A 26,529-nucleotide genomic window follows, 5' to 3' on the forward strand; every position below is an offset into this window, starting at 1 on the left:
ATGGTGGAAATAAATGAAGCATAGAGGAAAAAAGAAAAAAGAATGAAAAGAAATGAGGACAACCTCAGAGACCTCTGGGACAATATCAAACACCCCAAGATTCAAATCATAGGAGTCCCAGAAGAAAGAAAGGCCATGAGAAAATACTTGAGGAGATAATAGTTGAAAACTTCCCTATAATGGGGAAGGAAATAGCCATCCAAGTCCAAGAAACGCAGAGAGTCCTAAACAGGATAAACCCAAGGTGAAACACCCCCAAGATACATATTAATCAAATTAGCAAAGATCAAACACAAAGAACAAATATTAAAAGCAGCAAGGGAAAAACAGCAAATAACACACAAGGGGATTCCCATAAGGATAACAGCTGATTTTTTCAATAGAAACCTTTTAGGCCAGAAGGGAATGGCAGGACATACTCAAAGTGATGAATCAGGAAAATCTACAACCCACATTACTGTATCCAGAAAAGATCTCATTCAAATATGAAGGAGAAATCAAAAGCTTTACAGACAAGCAAAAGCTGAGAGAATTCAGCACCGCCAAACCAGCTCTTCAACAAATGCTACAGGATCTTCTCTAGACAGGAAAGAGAAAAGGTTTATAAACTCAAACCCAAAACAACAAAGTAAGTGGCAATGGGATCATACTTATCAATAATTACCTTAAATGTAAATGTGTTGAATGTCCCAACCAAAAGACTAAGACTGGCTGAATGGATACAAAAACACGACCTGTATATATGTTGTCTACAAGAGACCCACCTCAAAACAAGGGACACATACAGATAAAGATATTTCACACAAATGGAGACCAAAAGAAAGCAGGAGTAGCAATACTCATATCAGATAAAATAGACTTTGAAATAAAGGCTGTGAAAAGAGATAAAGAACACTACATAATGATCAAAGTACCAGTCCAAGAAGAAGATATAACAATTATAAATATATATGCACCCAACATTGGAGCACTGCAATATGTAAGGCAAATGCTAACAAGTATGAAAGGGGAAATTAACAGTAACAATAATAGTGAGAGACTTTAATACCCCACTCACACCTATGGATAGATCAAATAAACAGAAAATTAACAAGGAAACACAAACTTTAAATGATACAATGGACCAGTTAGACCTAATTGATATCTATAGGACATTTCACCCCAAAACATTCTATTTCACCTTTTTCTCAAGTGCACACGGAACCTTCTCCAGGATAGATCACATCCTGGGCCATAAATCTAGCCTTGGTCAATTCAAAAAACTGAATCATTCCAAACATCTTTTCTGATCACAATGCAGTAAGATTAGATGTCAACTATAGGAAAAAAAAAACAAACTATTAAAAATTCCAACATATGGAGGCTAAACAACACAGTCCTGAATAACAAATCACAGAAGAAATAAAAAAGAAATCAAAATATGCATAGAAATTAATGAAAATGAAAACACAACAACCCCAAACCTAGGGGATTCAGTAAAAGCAGTGCTAAGGGGAAGGTTCATAGCAATACAAGTCTACCTCAAGAAACAGGAGAAAAATCAAATAAATAAACTAACTCTACACCTAAAGCAACTAGGAAAAGGAAGAAATGAAGAACCCCAGGGTTAGAAGAAGGAAGGGAATCATAAAAATTAGGGCAGAAATAAATGTTAAAGAAACAAAGGAGACCATAGCAAAAATCAGCAAAGCTAAAAGCTAGTTCTTTGAGAGGATTAAAAACAAAACAAAACAAAACAAACATTAGCCAGACTCATCAAGAAACAAAAGGATAAGAATCAAATCAACAAAATTAGAAATGGAAATGGAGAAATCACAACAGACAACACAGAAATATAAAGGATCATAACAGACTACTATCAGAAACTATATGCCAATAAAAAAGGACAACTTGGAAGAAATGGACAAATTCTTAGAAAAGTATAACCTTCCAAAACTGAACCAGGAAGAAATAGAAGATCTTAACAGACCCATCACAAGCACAGAAATCAAAACTGTTATCAGAAACCTTCCAGCAAACAAAAGCCCAGGACCAGATAGCTTCACAGCTGAATTCTACCAAAAATTTAGAGAAGAGCTAACACCTATCCTACTCAAACTCTTTCAGAAAATTGAAGAAGAAGGTAAATTTCCAAACTCATTCTATGAGGCCACCTTCACCCTAATACCAAAATGAGACAAAGACGCCTCAGAAACCTAAATCTACAGGTCAATATCACTGATGAACATAGATGCAAAAATCCTTAACAAAATTCTAGCAAACAGAATCCAACAACATATTAAAAAGATCATAGATCATGACCAAGTGGGCTTTATCCCAGGCATGCAAGAATTCTTCAACATTCACAAATCAATCAATGTGATACACCACATTAACAAATTGAAAGATAAAAACCATATGGTTATCTCAATAGATGAAGAGAAAGCCTCTGACAAAATTCAACATCCATTTATGATAAAAACCCTCCAGAAAGCAGGAATAGAAGGAACATACCTCAACATAATAAAAGCCATATATATAAACCCACAGCAAACATTATCCTCAATGGTGAAAAATTGAAAGCATTTCCCCTAAAATCAGGAACAAGACAAGGGTGCCCACTCTCACCACTACTATTCAATGTGGTTTTGGACGTTTTAGCCACAGCAATCAGAGAAGAAAAAGAAACAAAAGGAATCCAGATTGGAAAAGAAGAAGTGAAACTCTCACTGTTTGCAGATGACATGATCCTCTATATAGAAAACCCTAAAGACTTCACCAGAAAATTACTAGAGCTAATCAAAGAATATAGTAAAGCTACAGGATATAAAATTAACACACAGAAATTCCTTTCATTTCTATACACTAATAATGAGAAAACAGAAAGAGAAATTAAGGAAACAATTCCATTCACCATTGCAACAAAAAGAATAAAATATTTAGGAATAAATCTACCTAAAGAAACAAAAGACCTATATATAGAAAACTATAAAACACTGATGAAAGAAATAAAAAATGACACAAATAGATGGAGAAATATACCATGTCATTGATCAGAAGAATCAATCTAGTGAAAATGAGTATACTATCCAAAGCAATCTATAGATTCAATGCAATCCTTATCAAGCTACCACAGTATTTTTCAGAGAAATAGAACAAATAATTTCACAATCTGTATGGAAATACCTCGAATAGCCAAAGCAATCTTGAGAAAGAAGGATGCAACTGGAGGAATCAACCTGCGTGACTTTAGACTATGCTACAAAGCTACAGTCATCAAGACAGTGTGGTACTGGCACAAAGACAGAAATATAGATCAATGGAACAAAATAGAAAGCCCAGAGATAAACCCATGCACCTATGGACAGCTTGTCATTGACAAAGGAGGCAAGAATATACAATGGAAAAAAGACAATCACTTCAACAAGTGGTGCTGGGAAAACTGGTCAACCACTTTTAAAAGAATGAAACTAGAACACTTTCTAACACCATACACAAAAATAAACTCAAAATGGATTAAAGATCTAAAGGTAAGACAAGAAACTATAAAACTCCTAGAGGAAAACATAGGCAAAACACTCTCTGACACAAATCACAGAGGTTCCTCTATGACCTACCTCCCAGAGTAGTGGAAATAAAAGCAAAATAAATAAATGGGACCTAATTAAACTTAAAAGCTTTTGCACAATGAAGGAAATGATAAGCAACGTGAAAAGACAGCCTTCAGAATGGTAGAAAATAATAGCAAATGAAGCAACTGACAAAGAATTAATCACAAAAATATACAAGCAGCTCCTGCAGTTCAATTCCCAGAAAAATAAATGAACCAATCAAAAAATGGGCCAAAGAACTAAAAAGACATTTCTACAAAGAGGACATACAGATGGCTAACAAACACATGAAAAGATGCTCAACATCCCTCATTATCAGAGAAATGCAAACCAAAACCACAATGAGGTACCATCTCACTCTGGTCAGAATAGCCATCATCAAAAAGTGTACAAACAATAAATGTTGGGGAGGGTGTGGAGAAAAGGGAACTCTCTTACACTGTTAGTGGGAATGCAAACTAGTACAGCCACTATGGAGAACAGTATGGAGATTTCTTAAAAAACTGGAAATAGAACTGGCATATGACCCAGCAATCCCATTGCTAGGCATACACACTGAGGAAACCAGAACTGAAAGAGACACATGTATCCTAGTGTTCATCGCAGCACTATTTACAATAGCTAGGACATGGAAGCAACCTAGATGTTCATCAGCAGGCAAATGGATAAGAAAGCTGTGGTACATATACACAATGGAATATTACTCAGCCATTAAAAAGAATGCATTTGAATCAGTTCTAATGAGGTGGATGAAACTGGAGCCTATTATATAGAGTGAAGTGAGTCAGAAAGAAAAACACTAATACAGTATACTAACGCATATATATGGAATTTAGAAAGATGGTAACGATGACCCCATATGTGATACAGCAAAAGAGACAAAGATGTAAAGAACAGTCTTTTGGACTCTGTGGGAGAAGGCGAGGGTGGGATATTTGAGAGAATAGCATTGAAACATGTATATTATCATACATGAAACAAATCACCAGTCAAGGTTTGATGCAATGGACAGGGTTCTCAGGGCTGGTGCACTGGGATGATCCTGAGGGATGGGATGGGGAGGGAGCTGGGAGGGGGTTCAGGATGGGGAACACATGTATACCCATGGCTGATTCATGTCAATGTATGGCAAAAACCACTACAATATTGTAAAGCAATTAGCCTCCAATTAAAATAAATAAATAAATAATTCAACATTAAAAAAAGTAAGGTCATGGCATACAGTCCCATCACTTCATGGCAAATAGATGGGGAAAAAGTGAAAGCAGTGACAGATTTTATTTTCTTGGGCTCCAAAATCACAGTGGACAGTGACTGCAGCCATGAAATTAAAAGACACTTGTTCTTTGGAAGAAAAGCTATGAAAAACTTAGCATATTAAAAAGCAAAGATATCACTTTGTTGACAAAGGTCCATATAATCAAAGCTATGGTTTTTCCAGTAGTCTTGTATGGATGTGATAGTTGAACCACAAAGATGGTTGAGCACTGAAGAATTGATACTTTTAAATTGTGCTGGAGAAGACTCTTTAGAGTACCTTGGACAGCAAGGAGGAGATCAGATCTGTCAATCCTAAAGAAAATCAATCCTGAATATTCATCAAAAGGACTGATGCTGAAGCTGAAGCTCCAACCCTTTGGCCACCTGATTCAAAGAGCTGACTCCTGGAAAAGACCCTGATGCTGGGGAAGATTGAAGCAAAAAGAGAAGAGGGTGGCAGAGGATGAGATGGTTAGATAACATCATCAACTCAATGGATCTGAATCTGATGAAAATCCAGGAGACAGTGAAGGATAAGGAGGCCTGGCATGCTGCAGCGCATGGGATTGCAAGGAGTCAGACACAACTTAGCAACTGAACAACAACAAAACCCAAAGGGAGAGAGAGAGAGACACTGCTTTCTAACAAAGGCTTTCTCAATCTGAAACTAGTAATGCTCAAGAATCAGGTGATGCTTTAATAATAACCCTTTGTTAGCAAACGAAGTGTTCCTTTTTTTTTTTTTCCTTCAAGAATGCTAGTGTGTGGAAAACTGAAACTATTTTTAAACATTCACTTAAGTCTAGCTAAATTCAACCAGAGAAGGCAATGGCGACCCACTCCGGTACTCTTGCCTCAAAAATCCCACGGATGGAGGAGCCTGGTAGGCTGCAGACCATGGGGTCCAGAAGAGTCGGACACGACTGAGGGACTTCACTTTGACTTTTCACTTTCATGCATTGGAGAAGGAAATGGCAACCCACTCCAGTGTTCTTGCCTGGAGAATCCCAGGGATGGAGGAGCCTGGTGGGCTGCCATCAATGGGGTCTCACATAGTCGGACACGACTGAAATGACTTAGCAGCGGCTGCAGCAGCAGCTAAATTCAGCAGACAAGGGGAAATAGGATTACCTCTAACTCTTCTAACAAAAGCAAAGCACAAAAGCAACTGCTATTCATAACTTGTAATCAGTAACGTTATTAATGGGGTTTGTTGATTTTATCTAGTAGTCGTTAGGTAGGTATGTTTTATTGCTGTTGTTCATTTGTTTTAATTCTGTGTTACTTCAAGAAGGATGGTTGGAACTTGGTTTTTGATGAAGACAGAAAGATTTTACATCTCATTTTACTGGTAATTTTTTCTTCTGAACTTTGGACGGCTGTGTACTTATTTAAAAAATATGTTGCTACTGCCATCTGTTGGATGAAATGTGAGACCTACTTAGATAACAGGGACATTTTAAATAACCAGTTATCTGTCCTTTCCTTTCAACTTCTGCTTGCCTCCTGGAGGAAAGATTTTGCCTTTACTGTGTAGTTGTGAGGGAGGGATACTGACTCCCAGCCCCAGAACCTAATTTATTTTGGGAACATCTTCTATTGAGGTGGAATGCTTTCTCTTCCGAAGTTTAAATTCTTTCTGCTGAAGAGAGAGTGTGAGGTTGTTATCTTCTCAATAAGACTTAAAGAGTAAGGAATGTTTGTGAAGGGGCAGGGGTAGCTGTGTGTGAGTGCATTTAGGAATAAACACATTTTTAGCAGAGGGTAGTAGAACCTCCACTGGACTAATAGCAGAAGAGTCAAAGTTCTATTGCTAGATTGTCCTGCATTTTTAAAGCTAGTATTTTACTTCTCTGACCTTCAGTATTTTTTAGCCTTAAGATAAGATGACTTGATTAGAACTGAGAAAATCTTATAAACTAAAGATCCATGTGGTTCTTTCTATGGAGTCACAGTCAAAGAATGGCAGTCTTGACAAAACATATAAATTTAAGAAGAAACTCCAATCTTCATCTCTTGAAAAGCATGGAAAAAAGAGTTACTCTGCCAATCCACAGGAAACCCACCTTACTCCCTCCCCCTTTTCTCTCCTCCTCAAATCTTATTTTCTGCATGTTCTGATGGCCCACCTTTCCTCCATTATCACCTCTCCCTATGCTTTCTTCAAAGGAGGCTGCTTCCTTTCTTCCTTTTGTTCTCACTCTTGTTCAGTCTTTCTCGGCTTTTGCCTTCTCATCTAGCCCCTCAGACACTATATTTCTCTGCCCATTCTCAGATTCTCAATTACAAAGTTCTAAGAACCAGTCTTGGAGAAATAGCCTCTTCTCTGATGTGGGGGACAGGTAGAGAGGCCAAGTGAGGTGAAATGCATTTCATTTCATGCTGCTTGGGAGACAGCAGCAGCAGGAAAAGCACGCATGTCACCAACACCCACCGTCAGGAGCCTTCAACCCTGGGTGTGACATGACTACAGCGCTAACAGTGGGATTAACTGGTTAAAAAGTGCACGACAGAATTTGTTTCCCTTGGATCAGAGACTTCTGAACATAGAGGCTATTTCATTCCTTCTTCTTGCCTTGCTAAAGAAAGAAAGATTGGGGTCATTATAGAACTCAGTTCTAATTTTCTCCCTTGAAATCTGGTGTCCATAAAACCGAAAGTTTATTTGCTTTCTCCTACTCTCCTCCCTTCACTCGATTAGTCAGTTATTCCATTCATTTATACCAGATTAGGGAAGGGGACCATTTAGGAGGAATTCCTTTAAGGTTTCTTCTCTGAGGACGAAGTCTTGATTGCACAGTCAAAGGGCACTGCCGGAGTGAGAGCCTGGGAGTGGGGCTGCGCTCAGGGTGAGCTCTCCAGTGGAGCACTCTCGAGGTGTTCCCAGAACCTCCCCTGGGGTAGGCTGCACTTCCCCAGGGTGAGCTCTCCAGCGGAGCAGCCTCGAGGTATTCTCAGAACCTTCCCTGGGGCTTCCCTTGTGGTTCAGCTCATAAAGAACCTTCCCTGGGGTAGGCTGGCTCTCAGGGCCCCTTGCTGCCTCTCATCTGCTCTCTGCCCACCGTCCTCGTTTAGGTGTGCTGACATTTGCTAAGGAGGAAGGGAGTGCAGCCAGCCTGCCCTCATGCTTTCACAGAAAGGAGAGAACAGTTCCTCCTTCCAAAAGGTTTGGGGAGCTACCTGTACTTTTCTCTTAGCAGTGCTGTTGGTGAAGGAGGGCCCAGAGAACTCTGGGAAGCAGTGTGACCAGCATCAGGCCCAACCCAGAGGAAGTCTGCAGAGGAGAGATCCTGTTTATGATCCATGGAGAGTAACGGACAATTCTACCCTCGGTGATGATGATTCATTTCCTCACTAGAGGTTTGGGAGGATTTTAGCTGGAATTTGAAAAAGTCATTTCTATATCTGGCGACAGAGTGACTCTGAGTGATCAGCATGTACTGTTTTGTCATCTTTGGGAATATCACCAATGTCACTGTACTGAGAAAATATTAAATGGAGTGGTGACATTAAAAAAGAAATTATCCAAAGACCACTCCAAGCTACTACAAGTTCTCTCACCATCAACCTCTTTAGGTAAAGCATACAGGCAATATATGTACACACACACACACACATGTGTATGTTTATTAGTATGTATATGTATGTATGTCTATATGCATGTACACATATGTCATATGAATTGGACTGTAAAGAAGGCTGAGTGCTAAAGAACTGATGCTTTTGAACTGTGATGTTGTAGAAGACTCTTGATGGTCCCTTGGACAGCAAGGAGATCAAACCAGTGAATCCTAAAGAAAATCAGTCCTAAATATTCATTGGAAGGACTGATGCTGAAGCTGTAATACTTTGACCACCTGATGCAAAGAACTGACTCATTGGAAAAAACCCTGATGCTGGGAAAGATTGAGGTCAGGAGGAGAATGGGATGACAGATGAGATGGTTGGATGGCATCACTGACTCGATGGACATGAGTTTCAGTAAACTCTGGGAGTTGGTGATGGACAGGTAAGCCTGGTATACTGCAGTCCATGGGGTTGCAAAGAGTCAGACATGACTGAGCGACTGAAAAACAATGCATATGTCTCTCTCTCTGTATGTATGTATGTATATATACAACTTTTCTGAGCATCTGTGCTTTGGATGGCACAACAAAGTAATGAGCCCTATTCCCAGTTGCCAGACCTAGTGCAAGTCTCCAAACATTGACTGGAGGGGGAGGATACTTTAAGGATGCTCCATATGTCAACAATATCCTCTCCAACTTTGCTTGAAGAAGAACATGAACATTTGTTTGATGATTTGACAACATAGTAGGTGAGCCTGCAGGAACCAAGTTCATCCACTCCAAGTCATTTGTCTGTGCTGGAGCCAGAGCATCTCTGTTACAGTCCTCATGGTGGAGAATACATCACTACTGCAAATGCTCACCAGGTCCTTCCCCTGGGATGGATGGCTCTAATTCCACACCCAGAGGGGCATGGCTTTTTGTTTCTAGTATCATCTGTAGTGAGGAGCAGTTACCGAGGGCTAGTCTGTGGAAATAATCATCTTCCTGCACAGCTGAGCTTAAGGAGCTGGAAGGATTCTTGAGATGCCTGGTTTGTAGGAATGGAGGGCACCAGCCTGTGGTGCCTGGATAGACCTGGGCACTGTGGGTGCAGAGTTGCCACCCCGTTCGTGGGGCTATGCTGTTAGGGAATATCTTAGAGGGAGATGGGGACACCTTGAAGTATTTAGGCATTCTAGTGTCTTTAAAACACCATTATGTAATGTAATGTAATATATTTTGATTATGGGCAGGGGGAGGTAGGATTTTAAGGGATTACATGAGGATTTTAATTTGAAGTCTATGGGATTCTCTTTTAGGTATGTATATATGTACTACTCATTTATTTTGATTGAGGTATAACATTATATGCCACTGATGTATGACACAACAGTATGTTAGTTTCAGCATCATGGGTTGAATATATTGCAAAAGGATGACCACAACATGTCTAGTTAATATCCATCATCATACACAGTTACAAATTTTTTTTCCTTGTGAGAACTTTTAAGACTTACTTTCTAGCAACTTTCAAATATACAGCACTGTATTATTAACCAGTCACCATGCTGTACATTACACCTTCATGACATTTATTTTATAATTGGGAGTTTATATCTTTTGCCCTCCTTCACTCACCTCATCACCCCTGTCTCAGACAACCACCGACCTGTTCTCTGTATACACAAGGGTTTGGTTTGTCTTGTTTTAGATTCCACACATAAGTGAGATCATGTGGTATTTGTCTTTCTGTGACTTTTTCCGCTTAGCATAATGCGCTCAAAGTCCATCCATGCTGTTGGAAGTGGAAAGATTTTCTTCTTTCTCATGGTTGAATAACATTTACATCTACCTATCTTATGGCTTCCCAGGTGGCACTAGTGGTAAAAAACCTGCCTGCCAATGCAGGAGACGCGAGAGACGTGGGTTCAACCCCTGGGTTCGGAAGATCCCCCAAAGGAGGGCATAACAACCTACTCCAATATTCTTGCCTGGGTAATCCCATGGACAGAGGAGCCTGGCAGGCTATATATAGTCCATGGAGTCGGACACAACTGAGCGATTTAGCATGCATGCACACATCTATCTTATATCTCTCCATCTGTGCCACATTTTCTTTATCCATTCGTCCCCTGATGGACACGCGTGTGTGCTGGTCGCTCGGTCGTGTCCCACTCTTTAAGACTTCATGAGCTGTAGCCTGCCAGACTATTCCATCTATGGAATTTCCCAGGCAAGAATACTCAAGTGGGTTGCCATTTCCTTCTCCAGGGGATCTTCCTGACCCAGAGATCAAACCCATGTCTCTTACATCTCCTGCATTATAGGCAGGTTCTTTACCATCTGAGCTACGAGGGAAGCTTTCACTTAGATTGTTTCTATATATAGGTTATTGTAAATAATGCTACAATGTGCATGAGGGTGTGTATATATATTTTAAAATCAATGTTTTTGTTATGTAGAATTGAAATTGCTAGATCATGTGATAGTTTTATATTTAATATTTTGAGAAACCTCCATAGATTTTTCCATAGTCGCTGCACCGATTTACATTCCCACCAACAGTGCATAAGTGTTCCCTTTACTCTACATTTTCATCAACATTTGTTGTTTCCTCTTTTTGATAATAGCCATACTAACAGGTGTGAAGAAAAGATATCATTAAAAAACAGAGACATCACTTTGCAAACAAGGGTTTGTATAGCCAAAGCTATGGTTTTTCCAGTAGTCATGTAAGGATGTGAGAGTTGGACCAGGAAGAAGGCTGAACACTGAAGAACTGATGCTTTTGAATTGTGGTGGTGGGAAAGACTCTTGAGAATCCCTTGCAGTGTAAAGAGATCAAACCAGTCAATCCTAAAGGAAATCAACCCTGAATATTCATCGGAAGGACTGATGCTGAAGCTGAGGCTCTAATACTTTGACCACCTGATATGAAGAGCCAACTCATTGGAAGAAAACTCTGATGCTGGGAAAGATTGAGGGCAGGTGGAGAAGTAGGTGACAGAGAATGAGATGGATCGATAGCATCACCAGCTTAATAGACATGAGTGTGAGCAAACTCCAGAGATAGTGAAGGACAGGGAAGCCTGACGTCTGCAGTCCATGGGGTCACAAAGAGTCAGACACGACTGAGCAACTGAACAACACCAACAGGTGTGAGGTGACATTTCACTTTGGTTTTGATTTGCATTTCCTTAATAATTAGTAATGTTTAGCATTTTTTTTCATTGTCTTTTGTCCATCTGTATGTCTTCTTTGGAAAAATATATATTCACATCTTCTCATTTTTAAATTGAATTTTTTTTTTTGCCATTTGAATTATATGCATTATTTATATATTTTAGATATGTATTCCTTATCATATATGTAATATGCAAGTGCTTTCTCTTATTCAATAGATTTTCTTCACTTTGTTTTCTTTACTTTGTAGAATCTTTTTAGATTGATGTGGTTCCACTTGTTTATTTTAGCTTTTGTCACTTTTTCTTTTGGTGTCAAGTCCAAAAACTCATCACCAAGATTGCTGTCAAGGAGCTTACTGCCTGGTGTAAGTGGTCCAACTTCATTCTTTCATATGTATCTACCTAGCTTTTTCAGCCATTTATTGAGAAAACTGTCCTTTCCCCATTATATATTACTGATCCTTTTATCATAAATTAACTGACCATACATACATGTGTTTAGTTCTGGTTTTTCTATTGTACTTGTGGAATCCTCTTTTAGATTAGACCTCATTGTAATATTTTTAAAACTGCAATTACTTAGATTTCTCTGTTACAATTGCCTATAGGTTGACTTTGAGTTTATCAGAAGTCCATGTTCTTCTACTTTGACAAAGCCTGGTGACCACTCTAAGACCATACAATTACAGTCATCATCAGCAAGGTGGAAAATGAGACATGAATGGCCGTTGCTGCAGGGGTGCTACAGCTGCCACTTGCGGAGACTTCCTAATTGTGTGCTGGATGCATCTGATTATCCCATTCATTTCCCAGTGCAGTTCATGGGACAGGAATTCCCATCCCTATTTTCAGAAAGAAAATTGAGACCCAAGAGAGGCTTACATAGCTGAACCACGTTTGGGTTCTGGGGAGTTCTGCTTCTTCCTAGGGGTTCTAGCAAGCAGCTTGGGTTAGTAGATTAGATCTCCCTTTGTGATGAGCAAGAGCTCCCACTTTATGGTGATAAATCAGTGACAGGCTCCTAATTTGTTCAGTAGATGTAGCTGTATCTAAATGTAGTCCCTGTCCTCATGAAACTTATAAACTTAGTCTCATGGTAGAAACAAAGCATTGATATAAAATAATAATTAGTTAGTAATCATTTACTATTATTCCAAAACAAAATTGTTCTATTATACCATAATTGGTCTCTTTTATTTGTATGTCTTAAATCAGATAAATATATTTACCTGCATCCTGAGAGATAATAACTTAAACAAATAGATACTTTCCTTATTAACTTATCCACCATTCATTCATCTATTAAGCAAATATTTGCTGATTTTGGCTTAGTTTCCAAAGTCCCTGATGCTGAGAAAGACTGAGGGCAGAAAGAGAAGAAGGTGTCAGAGAATGAGATGGTTGGATAGCATCACCAAAGCAATGAACACAAACTTGGGCAAACTTCAGGAGATGGTGAAGGATGGGGAGGCCTGGAGTGCTGCCATCCATGGGGTCACAAAGAGTTGGACACAACTGGGAAATGGAACAAAACCAACAACAAATACCTTTGCTAAAGATTAAAGGCCACACAGAGATATTAAAAATTAAGCATTCTTTCTTTTCCAAAGGTTCTCAGAGTCCAGTTGGGGGAGAACCTCTACACAGAGGATTACAATTGGCCCTCTGTATTCCTCATTCATGAATTCAACCAACCACAGATCAAAAACGTCTAAAAAAAATTCAGAAAGCAAAATGAATATGTCATATGCCAGAAACTATTTATATAGCATTTACATTGTGTTTACAACTATGCAGACAGCATTTACATTGTATAGGGTGTTATCAGTATTCTTGAGGTGGTTTAAAGTATATAGGAGAGAATTCTCTGATGGTCTAGGGGTTAAGACTCCATGCTTCCACTGCAGGAGGCACAGGTTCAATCCCTGGTCAAGGAACTAAGATCCCACATGCCAATGGGCTGCTGCTGCTAAGTCGCTTCAGTCATGTCTGACTCTGTGTGACCCCATAGACGGCAGCCCACCAGGCTCCCCTGTCCCTGGAAATCTCCAGGCAAGAATACTGGAGTGGGTTGCCATTTCCTTCTCCAATGGGCAGCATGGCCTAAATAAATAAATAAATAAAGTATTTAGGAAGGTGTGCTAGGTTATTTGCAAATACTATGCTATTTGACACAAGGGACATGAACATCTGTGGATTTTGATATGAATTAGCTCCTGGAACTAATCCCCCAGAGATACCAAGGAACAGCTATAAAACATAAGGGAGAGTAAGCAAGTGTTGTGAAAGAGTTTGTAAAAGAGTAAACTCTCCCTGGGGAATCACAGAGGTCTTGCTAAATATGCAGGGCTGATGATCTGGTGGCTAGGATATTCCAAATGAACAAAGGAAGCCTGGACTTGTGTGGGACTTGAGGATGTTAGTCAAGGGGAAGAGCTGGAGCAAGGTTAAAGAAATAAGGTAACGCCAGGCCATTGAAGGCTCAAGCACCAGGGTAGGTGGCTAGTCCATGAAAGGTTTTATAGTAGGGGAAGTCCATGACAGGGTGTTACTGGGAAAAGCATGCTCTTTAGAGTAAGACAGATCCAGGCTAGAATCTTGACTGTCCTTATAGTGGCGCCCACTGATAAATTGTTCTCTGAGCCTCAGTCCTCATGTCTGTAACTTGAAGGAAACGGTGCCCACCTTGGGGTCTTGTTTGGAGGACTTAGTGCAATCACCTGGGCAGTTTGACCTGTGAGGATGCTCTGCAGAGGCAACATGGTAATGAGGGTAGGAGACTGGCACCCTGGGAAACCTCTTTGCCAAGGTGGGGGTGAAGGTTGGCAGCCTGGGTATGAGAACTGCAGTGGTTCTGGAGCCACCTGAGGCCTCAAGGAGTGGCATTAGAAACAACACAAGCAGGGACGGGTCTGAGAGACAAGGAAGGATGGATGGAAACAGCTTTAGGGGAGGTGAGGGTGTTTGGTGAGGGGGCTGTAGAGGCATATGGGACCAAAAGGGGTTCTGGGGCGGCCTCCCTAGCAGCACTCCACCCAGGGAAGTCACAGAGGGCCGTGAGCAGTCCTTCTGTGGAGCTGAACTTTTTCTTTCAGGCCAGAGCAAATTCCAGGAATTCCTATTTTCATACAAACTTTGATATCTGATAGCAGATGTATAGCTTGACATGCAAAGGATTTTTGGTTTTCCTTACAGCTCAAGCCACACAGGACTGTTGGGCCATGAGGCCAGGTTGGCCAGGAAAACTATCTTGTTTTGCTTCGAATGGAAGGCATGCTGCTTTGTGGCTCTTGACATTTACTTTACCTGGAAAGCAGAGCTTCATCTTGGCACACAACAGTGCTGGGGGCACTGTTGCAAAGACAGCCCTCAGCAGGCATATTTTCCACATTTGACTGTTAACCCTTAGCTTCAGACACTTCTATCCAAACAACCATGTTTGAAAAATAATTAGGGGACAAAATTCACTCATGATGACTGAACTGTGAGGAGATCAGATGGGTGCTGGTAACAGCTTCCCTCGGGGAAGCCAGGTGGGCATCTACCAAGTGAAAACTATCACATAGGGAGAGAATTAGAGGTTGAAACTAGGATAATGAATCTGATAAAGGAAGACTTGTTTTAATTATTGGTGCATTCATTGTCTTAATTAAATTGTGTAATGTTCCAGAATAGCACCTCTATGGACATCGTATGCAGCTCTATTCTGAGTGTCCTGGAAAAGAGAAGGCCATGGTGAAAAAACTGAGAAATTCATCTTTCTTAAATCCCAAAGATGGGCACAAAAAAGGACAGAAATGTTATGGACCTAACAGAACCAGAAGGTACTAAGAAGAGGTGGCAAGAATATACAGAAGAACTATATAAAAAAGACCTTCATGATGCAGATAATCATGATGGTGTGATCACTCACCTAGAGCCAGACATCCTGGAATGTGAAATCAAGTGGCCTTAGGAAGCATCACTACGAACAAAGCTAGTAGAGGTGATGGAATTCCAGTTGAGCCATTACAAATCCTAAAAGATGATGCTATGAAAGTGCTGCACTCAATAAGCCAGCAAGCTTGGAAAACTCAGCAGTGGCCCCAAAACTGGAAAAGGTCAGTTTTCATTCCAATCCAGAAGAAAGGCAATGACAAAGAATGTTCAAACTGCCACACAACTGCACTCATCTCACACGCTAGCAAAGTAATGCTCAAATTCTCCAAGCTAGGCTTCAACAGCACATGAACCGTGAACTTCCAGATGTTCAAGTTGGATTTAGAAAAGGCAGAGAGCAGCTAAGATGGTGGAGGAATAGGATGGGGAGACTACTTCCTCCCCCACAAATTCATCGAAAGAACATTTGAACGCTGAGCAAAGTCCACAAAACAACTTCTGATCACTAGCAGAGGACATCAGGCACCCAGAAAAGCAGCCCATTGTCTTCAAAAGGAGGTAGGACAAAAATATAAAAGATAAAAAGAGAGACAAAAGCGTTAGGGACGGAGATCCATCCTGGGAAGGGAGTCTTAATAGAGGAAGTTTCCAAACACCAGGAAACCCTCTCACCGGCGGGTCTGGGGGAAGTTTTCAAATCACAGAGGGCAACCTAACTGGGAGGAAAAATAAATAAAACCCACAGATTACAAGCCTAAAAGCAACTCCCAGCAGAAAAGTACCCCAGACGCTCGCATCCACCACCAGCAAGTGGGGGCTGAACAGAGAGGAGCAGGTGGCATTGCTTAGGGTAAGGACCCGGCCTGAATGCCCTGAGGGCAATCTGAGGGAGCTAACGTGAGATAGCAACTCAAACTGTGGGATAGCAAGAGAGAGAGAGAATTAACCTGGGAAAAGCTCTAACCTAAGGCACAGCCGGCCTGTTGACAGAACAAAGACTGGAGCAATGGCAGAGAAGAGCTAGCCGGCATGGACCGGCCCATCCCCCACCAGAGGCAGGAGGCAGAGGGGAGGGGAAAGGGGCAAACTCGGCCCCAGAGACGGCATCCTCAAGCAAACTGCAAACAGGCTCCCAGCTTCTAACTAAAGACTTCCTGAGATTCTGGATGGTTGACATCTGCCGAGAGGGTTGTAGCCAGAAACCAGCTTCCCAGAAGAGACACAAGGCGCACCGACTGGCACGCCCAGAAACTGAGGTTGGGACCATGGAGGGGATAAGGCGCTCTGCACCCGGGCAGAGTGCACTCCTCAAGCTCCTGGCTGCCTGAGCTGCTCCAACGAGGAAGGCACAAAACGCAGGCCCAACAGAGTCTGTGTATTTGTGGAGTACCCGAAAATCTGAACCTGAGCGGCTTAGGCCTAGGAAGTGCATGCAACTCAGGGCCCGCTCCCTGTAGAGCAACCTGGAGCCTGAGCAGTGTAGACGGGAAAGCACGCGCTGTGAGCGGGGGCAAACCCAGTGTGACTGGAACACTGTGAGTGCTCCCCACACAGGCCAGCGATATTTGTTTGCAGCATTCCTCCCTCCCCACAGCACGACTGAACAAGCGAACCTAAGCAAGAGACCGCCTCTGCCCACTTGTGTCAGGGCAGAAATTAGACACTGAAGAGACCTGCAAACAGAAGCCAAATAAACAAAGGGTACCGCGTTAGAAGTGACAGGTGCAACAGATTAAAATCCCTGTAGTTAACACCAACTACACTGGAAGGGGCCTATAGATATTGAGAAGTGTAAGCTGGAACAAGGAACTATCTGAAACTGAACTGAACCCACACTGCCCACAACAGCTCCAGAGAAATTCCTAGATATATTTTTACTATTATTATTATTACTTTTTAATTTAAAAATATTTTTTCTTTTTTAAAAAAGTCCTCTATTACTTCTCCGTTACTCCTTAATTTTCATTTTATAACCCACTATAACCCTGCAAAAAAAAAGGACCCTATTTTTAAAGTGAACTTCATATATATTTCTTAAATTTTTTATGTTTTTGTGTTTTTTTTTTTTAATATTGTATTTTCAAGAGTCTAACCTCTACTCTAGATTTTTAATCTATGTTTTTCGGTATTTGATATCAATTTTGGTCATTTAAGAATCCAATCTTCAGTACCCATTTTTACTCAGGAGTGTGACTACTGGTCTGATTACTCATTCTCCCTTTTTGACTCTCCTTTTTCTCCCCCAGATCACCTCTTTTTCCTCCATCCCCCTTCTCTTCTCAATCCAATTCTCCAAATCTCTGTGGGTGTTCTGGGCTGCGGAGAACACTTAGGGAACAGGGTACTGCCTAGACCTGTCTCTCTCCTCTTGAGTCCCCCTTTCTCTCCTCCTAATCACCTCTATCTCTTTCCTCCCTCTCCTCTCCTTCATGTAACTCTGTGAACCTCTCTGGGTGTCGCTTGCTGTGGAGAATCTTTTCACCACTAACCTAGAAGTTTTATTATCAGTGCTGTATGGATGGAGAAGTCTTGAGACTACTGGAAGAATAAGACTGAAATCCAAAGGCAGGAGGCTTAAACCCCAAACCCTGAGAACACCAGAGAACTCCTGACTACAGGGAACGTTAATTAATAAGAGATAATCCAAAAGCTCCATACCTACACTGAAACCAACCACCACCCAAGAGCCAATAAGTTCCAGAGCAAGACATAACACACAAATTCTCCAGCAACACAAGAACATAGCCCTGAGCATCAATATACAGGCTGCCCAAAGTCACACCAAGTCCATAGACCCATCCCAAAACTCACTACTGGACACTTCATTGCACCCCAGAGAGAAGAAATCCAGCTCCACCCACCAGAACACCGACGCAAGCTTGCCTAACCAGGAAACCTTGACAAGCCAATCATCCAACCCCACCCACTGGGAGAAACTTCCACAATAAAAAGGAACCACAGACTACCAGAATACAGAAAGGCCACCCCAAACACAGCAATCTAAATAAGATGAAAAGGCAGAGAAATACCCAGCAGGTAAAGGAACATGAAAAATGTCCACCAAGCCAAGCAAAAATAGGGGGTCTACCTCAAAAATAATTTAGAATAATGATAATAAAAATGATCCAAAATCTTGAAAACAAACTAGAGTTACAGATAAATAGCCTGGAGACAAGGACTGAAAAGATGCAAGAAATATTTAACAAGGACCTAGAAGAAATAAAAAAGAGTCAATTAAAAATGAATAATGCAAAAAAAAAAAAAAAGAATAATGCAATAAATGAGATTAAAAACACTCGGGAGGGAACCAACAGTAGAATAACAGAGGCAGAAGATAGGATAAGTGAGGCAGAAGATAAAATGGTGGAAATAAATGAAACAGAGGAAAAAAGAAAAAAGAATTAAAAAAATGAAGACAACCTCAGGGACCTCTGGGACAATGTGAAACACCCCAACATTCGAATCATAGGAGTCCCAGAAGAAGAAGACAAAAAGAAAGGCCATGAGAAAATACTTGAGATAATAGCTGAAAGACCATGAGAAAATACTCGAGGAGATAATAACTGAAAACTTCCCCAAAATGGGGAAGGAAATAGTCACACAAGTCCAAGAAACCCAGATAGTCCCAAACAGGATAAACCCAAGGCAAAACACCCCAAGATACATATTAATCAAATTGACAAAGATCAAACACAAAGAACAAATATTAAAAGCATCAAGAAAGAAACAACAAATAACATACAAGGGGATTCCCATAAGGATAACAGCTGACCTTTATATAGAAACTCTTCAGGCCAGAAGGGAATGGCAGGACATACTTAAAGTAATGAAAGAGAAAAACCTACAACCAAGATTACTGTACCTAGCAAGGATCTCATTCAGATATGAAGGAGAATTTAAAAGCTTTACAGACAAACAAAATCTGAGAGAGTTCAGCACCACCAAACCAGCTCTTCAACAAATGCTAACGGATCTTCTCTAGACAGGAAACACAGAGAGGTTGTATAAAAGCAAACCCAAAACAACAAAGTAAATGGCAACAGGACCATACTTATCAATAATCACCTTAAACGTAAATGGGTTGAATGCCCCAACCAAAAGACAAAGACTGGCTGAATGGATACAAAAGCAAGACCCCTATATATGCTGTCTACAAGAGACCCATTTCAAAACAAGGAACACATACAGACTGAAAGTGAAGGGCTGGAAAAAATATTTCATGCAAATGGAGACCAAAAGAAAGCAGGAGTCGAAATTCTCATATCAGATAAAATAGACTTTCAAATAAAGGCTGTGAAAGAGACAAAGAAGGACATTACATAATGATCAAAGGATCAATCCAAGAAGAAGATATAACACTTATAAATATATATGTACCCAACAGAGGAGCACTGCAATATGTAAGGCAAATGCTAACAAGTATGAAAGAGGAAATTAACAATAACACAATAATAGTGAGAGACTTTAATACCCCACCCACACGTATGGATAGATCAACTAAACAGAAAATTAACAAGGAAACACAAACTTTAAATGACACAATGGTCCAGCTAGACCTAATTGATATCTATAGGACATTTCACCCTAAAACAATCTATTTCACCTTTTTCTCAAGTGCACGCAAAACCTTCTCCAGATCAGATCACATCCTGGGCCATAAATCTAGCCCTGGTAAATTCAAAAAAAATTGAAATCATTCCAGTCATCTTTTCTGATCACAATGCAGTAAGATTAGATCTCAATTACAGGAAAAAAAAAACTATTAAAAATTCCAACATATGGCGGCTAAATAACACGCTTCTGAATAACCAATAAATCATAGAAGAAATAAAAAAAGAAATCAAAATATGCATAGAAATGAATGAAAATGAAAACACAACAATCCAAAACCTATGGGACACTATAAAAGCGGTGCTAAGGGGAAGGTTCATAGCAATACAGGCTTACCTCAAGAAACAAGAAAAAAGTCAAATAAATAACCTAACTCTACACCTAAAGCACCTAGGGAAAGAAGAAATGAAGAACTCCAGAGTTAGTAGAAGGAAAGAAATCTTAAAAACTAGGGCAGAAATAAATGCAAAAGAAACTAAAGAGACCGTAGCAAAAATCAACAAAGCTAAAAGCTGGTTTTTTGAAAAGATGAACAAAATTGACAAACCGTTAGCAAGACTCATTAAGAAACAAAGGGAGAAGAACCAAATCAACAAAATTAGAAATGAAGATGGAGAGATCACAACAGACAACACCGAAACACAAAGGATCATAAGAGACTACTACCAGCAGCTATATGCCAATAAAATGGACAACTTGGAAGAAATGGACAAGTTCTTAGAAAAGTATAACTTTCCAAAACTGAACCAGGAAGAAATAGAAGATCTTAACAGACCCATCACAAACAAGGAAATCGAAACTGTAATCAGAAATCTTCCAGCAAACAAAAGCCCAGGACCAGATAGCTTCACAGCTGAATTTTACCAAAAATTTAGAGAAGAGCTAACACCCATCTTACTCAAACTCTTCCAGAAAATTGCAGAAGAAGGTAAACTTCCAAACTCATTCTATGAAGCCACCATCACCCTAATTCCAAAACCAGACAAAGATGCCACAAAAAAAGAAAATTACAGGAAATATCACTGATGAACATAGATGAAAAATCCTTAAAAAATTCTAGCAAACAGAATGCAACAACATATTAGAAAGATCATACATCATGACCAAGTGGGCTTTATCCCAGGAACTCAAGGATTCTTTAATATCCACAAATCAATCAATGTAATACACCACATTAACAAATTGAAACATAAAAACCATATGATTATCTCAATAGATGCAGAGAAAGCCTTTGACAAAATTCAACATCTATTTATGATTAAAACTCTCCAGAAAGCAGGAATAGAAGGAACATACCTCAACATAATAAAAGCTATATATGACAAACCCACAGCAAGCATTACCCTCAATGGTGAAAAATTGAAAGCATTTCCCCTAAAATCAGGAACAAGACAAGGGTGCCCAGTCTCACCATTACTATTCAACATAGTTTTGGAAGTGTTGGCCACAGCAATCAGAGCAGAAAAAGAAGTAAAAGGAATCCAGATAGGAAAAGAAGAAGTGAAACTCTCACTGTTTGCAGATGACATGATCCTCTACATAGAAAACCCTAAAGACTCTACCAGAAAATTACTAGAGCTAATCAATGAATATAGTAAAGTTGCAGGATATAAAATTAACACGCAGAAATCCCTTACATTCCTATACACTAACAAAGAGAAAACAGAAAGAGAAATTAAGGAAACAATTCCATTCACCATTGCACCAAAAAGAATAAAATACTTAGGAGTATATCTATCTAAAGAAATGAAAGACCTATACATAGAAAACTATAAAACACTGATGAAAGAAATCAAAGAGGACACAAACAGATGGAGAAACATACCGTGTTCATGGATTGGAAGAATCAATATTGTCAAAATGGCTATTCTACCCAAAGCAATCTATAGATTCAATGCAATCCCTATCAAGCTACCAATGGTATTCTTCACAGAACTAGAACAAATAATTTCACAATTTGTCTGGAAATACAAAAAACCTCGAATGGCCAAAGTAATCTTGAGAAAGAAGAATGGAACTGGAGGAATCAACCTGCCTGACTTCAGACTATACTACAAAGCCACAGTCATCAAGACAGTGTGGTACTGGCACAAAGACAGAAATATAGATCAATGGAACAGAACAGAAAGCCCTGAGATAAATCTACGAACCTGTGGACACCTTATCTTTGACAAAGGAGGCAAGAATATGCAATGGAAAAAAGACAACCTCTTTAACAAGTGGTGCTGGGAAAACTGGTCAACCGCTTGTAAAAGAATGAAACTAGAACACTTTCTAACACCATACACAAAAATAAACTCAAAATGGATTAAAGATCTAAATGTAAAACCAGAAACTATAAAACTCCTAGAGGAGAACATAGGAAAAACACTCTCTGACATAAATCACAGCAGGATCCTCTATGACCACCTCCCAGAATATTGGAAATAAAAGCAAAAATTAAAAAATGGGACCTAATTAGACTTAAAAGCTTCTGCACAACAAAGGAAACTCTAAGCAAGGTGAAAAGACAGCCTTCAGAATGGGAGAAAATAATAGCAAATGAAGCAACAGACAAAGGATTAATCTCAAAAATATACAAGCAACTCCTGAAGTTCAATTCCAGAAAAATTAATGACCCAATCGAAAAATGGGCCAAAGGACTAAACAGACATTTCTCCAAAGAAGACATACACATGGCTAACAAACACATGAAAAGATGCTCAATGTCACTCATTATCAGAGAAATGCAAACCAAAACCACAATGAGGTACCGTTACACACCAGTCAGGATGGCTGTTATCCAAAAGTCTACAAGCAATAAATGCTGGAGAGGATGTGGAGAAAAGGGAACCCTCTTACACTGTTGGTGGGAATGCAAACTAGTACAGCCACTATGGAGAACAGTGTGGAGATTCCTTGAAAAACTGGAAATGGAACTGCCATATGACCCAGCAATCCCACTTCTGGGCATACACACCGAGGAAAGCAGAATTGAAAGAGACACATGTACCCCAATGTTCATCACAGCACGGTTTATAATAGCCAGGACATGGAAGCAACCTAGATGCCCATCAGCAGATGAATGGATAAGAAAGCTATGGTACATATACACAATGGAATATTACTCAGCCATTAAAAAGAATACATTTGAACCAGTTCTAATGAGATGGATGAAACTGGAGCCCATTATACAGAGTGAAGTAAGCCAGAACAATGAACACCAATACAGTATACTAACACATATATATGGAATTTATAAAGATGGTAATGATAACCCTATATGTAAGACAGAAAAAGAGACACAGATGTATAGAACAGACTTTGGGAGTCTATGGGAGAAGGTGAGGGTGGGATGATCTGAGAGAACAGCATTGAAACGTATATATTATCAAGAGTGAAACAGATCACCAGTCCAGATTGGATGCATGAGACAAGTGCTCAGGGCTGGTACACTGGGATGACCCAGAGGAATGGGATGGGGAGGGAGGTGGGAGGGGGATTCAGGATGGGGAACACATGTAAATCCATGGCTGATTCATGTCAATGTATGGCAAAAACCACTACAATATTGTAAAGTAATTAGCCTCCAACTAATAAAAATAAATGAGAAAAAAAAAAAGACAGAGGAAGCAGAGATCAAATTGCCAACATCTATTGGATCATCAAAAAAGGGAGAGAGTTCCAGAAAAGAATCTGTGTCTGCTTTATTGACTATGCCAAAGCCTTTGACTTTGTGGATCACAACAAACTGTGGAAAATTCTTTAAGAGATGGGAGTACCAGACCACCTGACCTGCCTCCTGAGAAATCTGTATTCAGGTCAAGAAGCAACAGTTAGAACTGGACATGGAACAACAGACTGGCTCCAAATTGGGAAAGGAGTAAGTCAAGTATTGTCACCCTGGTTATTTAACTTACATACAGAGTATATCATGAGAAACGCTTGGCTGAGGGAAGCACAAGCTGGAATCAAGATTGTTGGGAGAAATATCAATAACCTCAGATATGCAGATGACACCACCGTTAGGGCAGAAAGTGAAGAAGAACTAAAGCGCCTCTTGACGAAAGTGAAAGAGGAGAGTAAAAAAAGTTGACTTAAAGCTCAACATTCAGGAAACCAAGTTCACGGCATCTGGTCCCATCACTTCATGACAAATAGATGGGGAAACGATGGAAACAGTGACAGGCTTTAATTTCTTGGGCTCCAAAATCACTGCAGATGGTGACTGCAGCCATGAAATTAAAAGGCACTTGCTTTTTGGAAGAAAAATTATGACAAACCTAGACAGCATTTTCAGAGAAGGCAATGGCACTCCACCCCACCTCAGTACCCTTGCCTGGAAAATCCCATGGATGGTGAGCATGGCAGGCTGCAGTCCCTGGGGTCACTAAGAGTCAGGCATGACTGAGCGACTTCACTTTCACCTTTCACTTTCGACTTCACTTTTCACTTTCATGCATTGGAGAAGGAAATGGCAACCCACTCCAGTGTTCTAGCCTGGAGAATCCCAGGGATGGGGGAGCCTGGTGGGCTGCCGTCTATGGGGTCGCACAGAGTCAGACATGACTGAAGTGACTTCAGCAGCAGCAAACAACATGTTAAAAAGCAGAGACATTACTTTGCCAACAAAGGTCTGTCTAGTCAAAGCTTTGGTTTTTCCAGTAGTCATGCATGGATGTGAGAGTTGGACTATAAAGAAAGCTGAGCGCTGAAGAAATGATGCTTTTGAATTGTGGTGTTGGAAGAGACTATTGAGAGTCCCTTGGACTGCCAGGAGATCCAACCAGTCCATCCTAAAGGAGATCAGTCCTGGATATTCATTGGAAGGACAGATGCTGAAGCTGAAACTCCAATACTTTGGCCACCTGATGCGAAGAGCTGACTCCTTGGAAAAGACCCTGAGGCTGGGAAATATTGAAGGTGGGAGGAGAAGGGGATGACAGAGGATGAGATGGTTGAGTAGCATCACCGATTCGATGGACCTGAGTTTGAGTAGGCTCCGGGAGTTGGCGACGGACAGGGAGGCCTGGCGTGCTACAGTCCATGGGGTCGCAAAGAGTAGGGCAGGACTGAGCAACTGAACTGAACTGAATTGGACTAAATGTCAATAGGCTTTGCTAACACTTCTATATTATTACCACCAGATGTCACTGTTTACACATAAAATGGAAACAGCAGCAGGTACCAGAGAGGAAATTAGGAGTTACACTGATAAGGACCTCAGAGAGGTGGAAGACCAGGTGCCACCAAAGGGCTGTTAGATGGATTAGAAGATCTTCCTCTGTTTGGGAAAACATGACCTTACTCAAACTGGGTTATCATTAGTTACCTACCTCCCTGGTGTGAATACCCCAAAGTGTTTAAATATTGCAAAGGGTCTGCAATGAATAACAGTCAAATTCCTTCCAACAGTGAGTTCCTTTGAATATTATCAAGGTACTCTGAGGATAAAGATATCAGGGCTTTAAAGGGGACTCTATTAAGATGTTGGTTGCTTTCTTGCCCAAACCTGAGGATACAGGATATGAGCCCAGGATGGACAGACCATTAGTCAAACATTGGTCCTGTTTGTAGGTTGCAGTAAAGGCAGCAGCAGCTGATATTTCAGAATCTTTCAGAGGATGACAGTTTGAGTTTTTTCCCTGGATTCAGAGGTATTTTTGCTGCTTGCTAGCTGACAGTGAGGGCTTATGTACTGGAAAGTGTAACACAAAGGAGGTTTCATGACCAAATGGTGCCAAGAACCAAAATTGCTTAGAAGGACAAAAATATCTATTGAACTTGGCATCCAGCAGGGAGAAAGAGAGAAATCTAAAAAGAAGCTACTGGTTACCAGATCTTAAGTTAAAAGTGATTGCAAAATCAAATGGGATACCATTCATGAAAGTATCTTGTGTCCTGCTGCACATGTACTCTACTGAATAAGGCATAATTTAGCAGCTCTATGGAGAAGGAAAAGGCAACCCACTCCAGTATTCTTGCCTGGAGAATCCCAGGGACGGGGGAGCCTGGTGGGCTGACGTCTATGGGGTCACACCAAGTCTGACACGACTGAAGTGACTTAGCAGCAGCAGCAGCAGCAGTAGCAGCTCTAAGTGAGACTCCAAAGTATCCATTAAGGCCTTCCTGATAAACATACAAAGGGATTTCCCTGTGGTTAAGAATCCACCTTCCGCAATCCCTATCAAACTACCAACAGTATTTTTCACAGAACTAGAACAAATAATTTCACAATTTGTATGGAAATACAAAAAACCTCGAATAGCCAAAGTAATCTTGAGAAAGAAGAATGGAACTGGAGGAATCAACTTGCCTGACTTCAGACTATACTACAAAGCCACAGTCATCAAGACAGTGTGGTACTGGCACAAAGACAGAAATATAGATCAATGGAACAGAATAGAAAGCCCTGAGATAAATCCACAAACCTGTGGACACCTTATCTTCGACAAAGGAGGCAAGAATATACAA

The sequence above is a fragment of the Cervus elaphus genome, chromosome 13 (genome assembly GCF_910594005.1).
Source record: "Cervus elaphus chromosome 13, mCerEla1.1, whole genome shotgun sequence".
Lineage (NCBI taxonomy): Eukaryota > Metazoa > Chordata > Mammalia > Artiodactyla > Cervidae > Cervus > Cervus elaphus.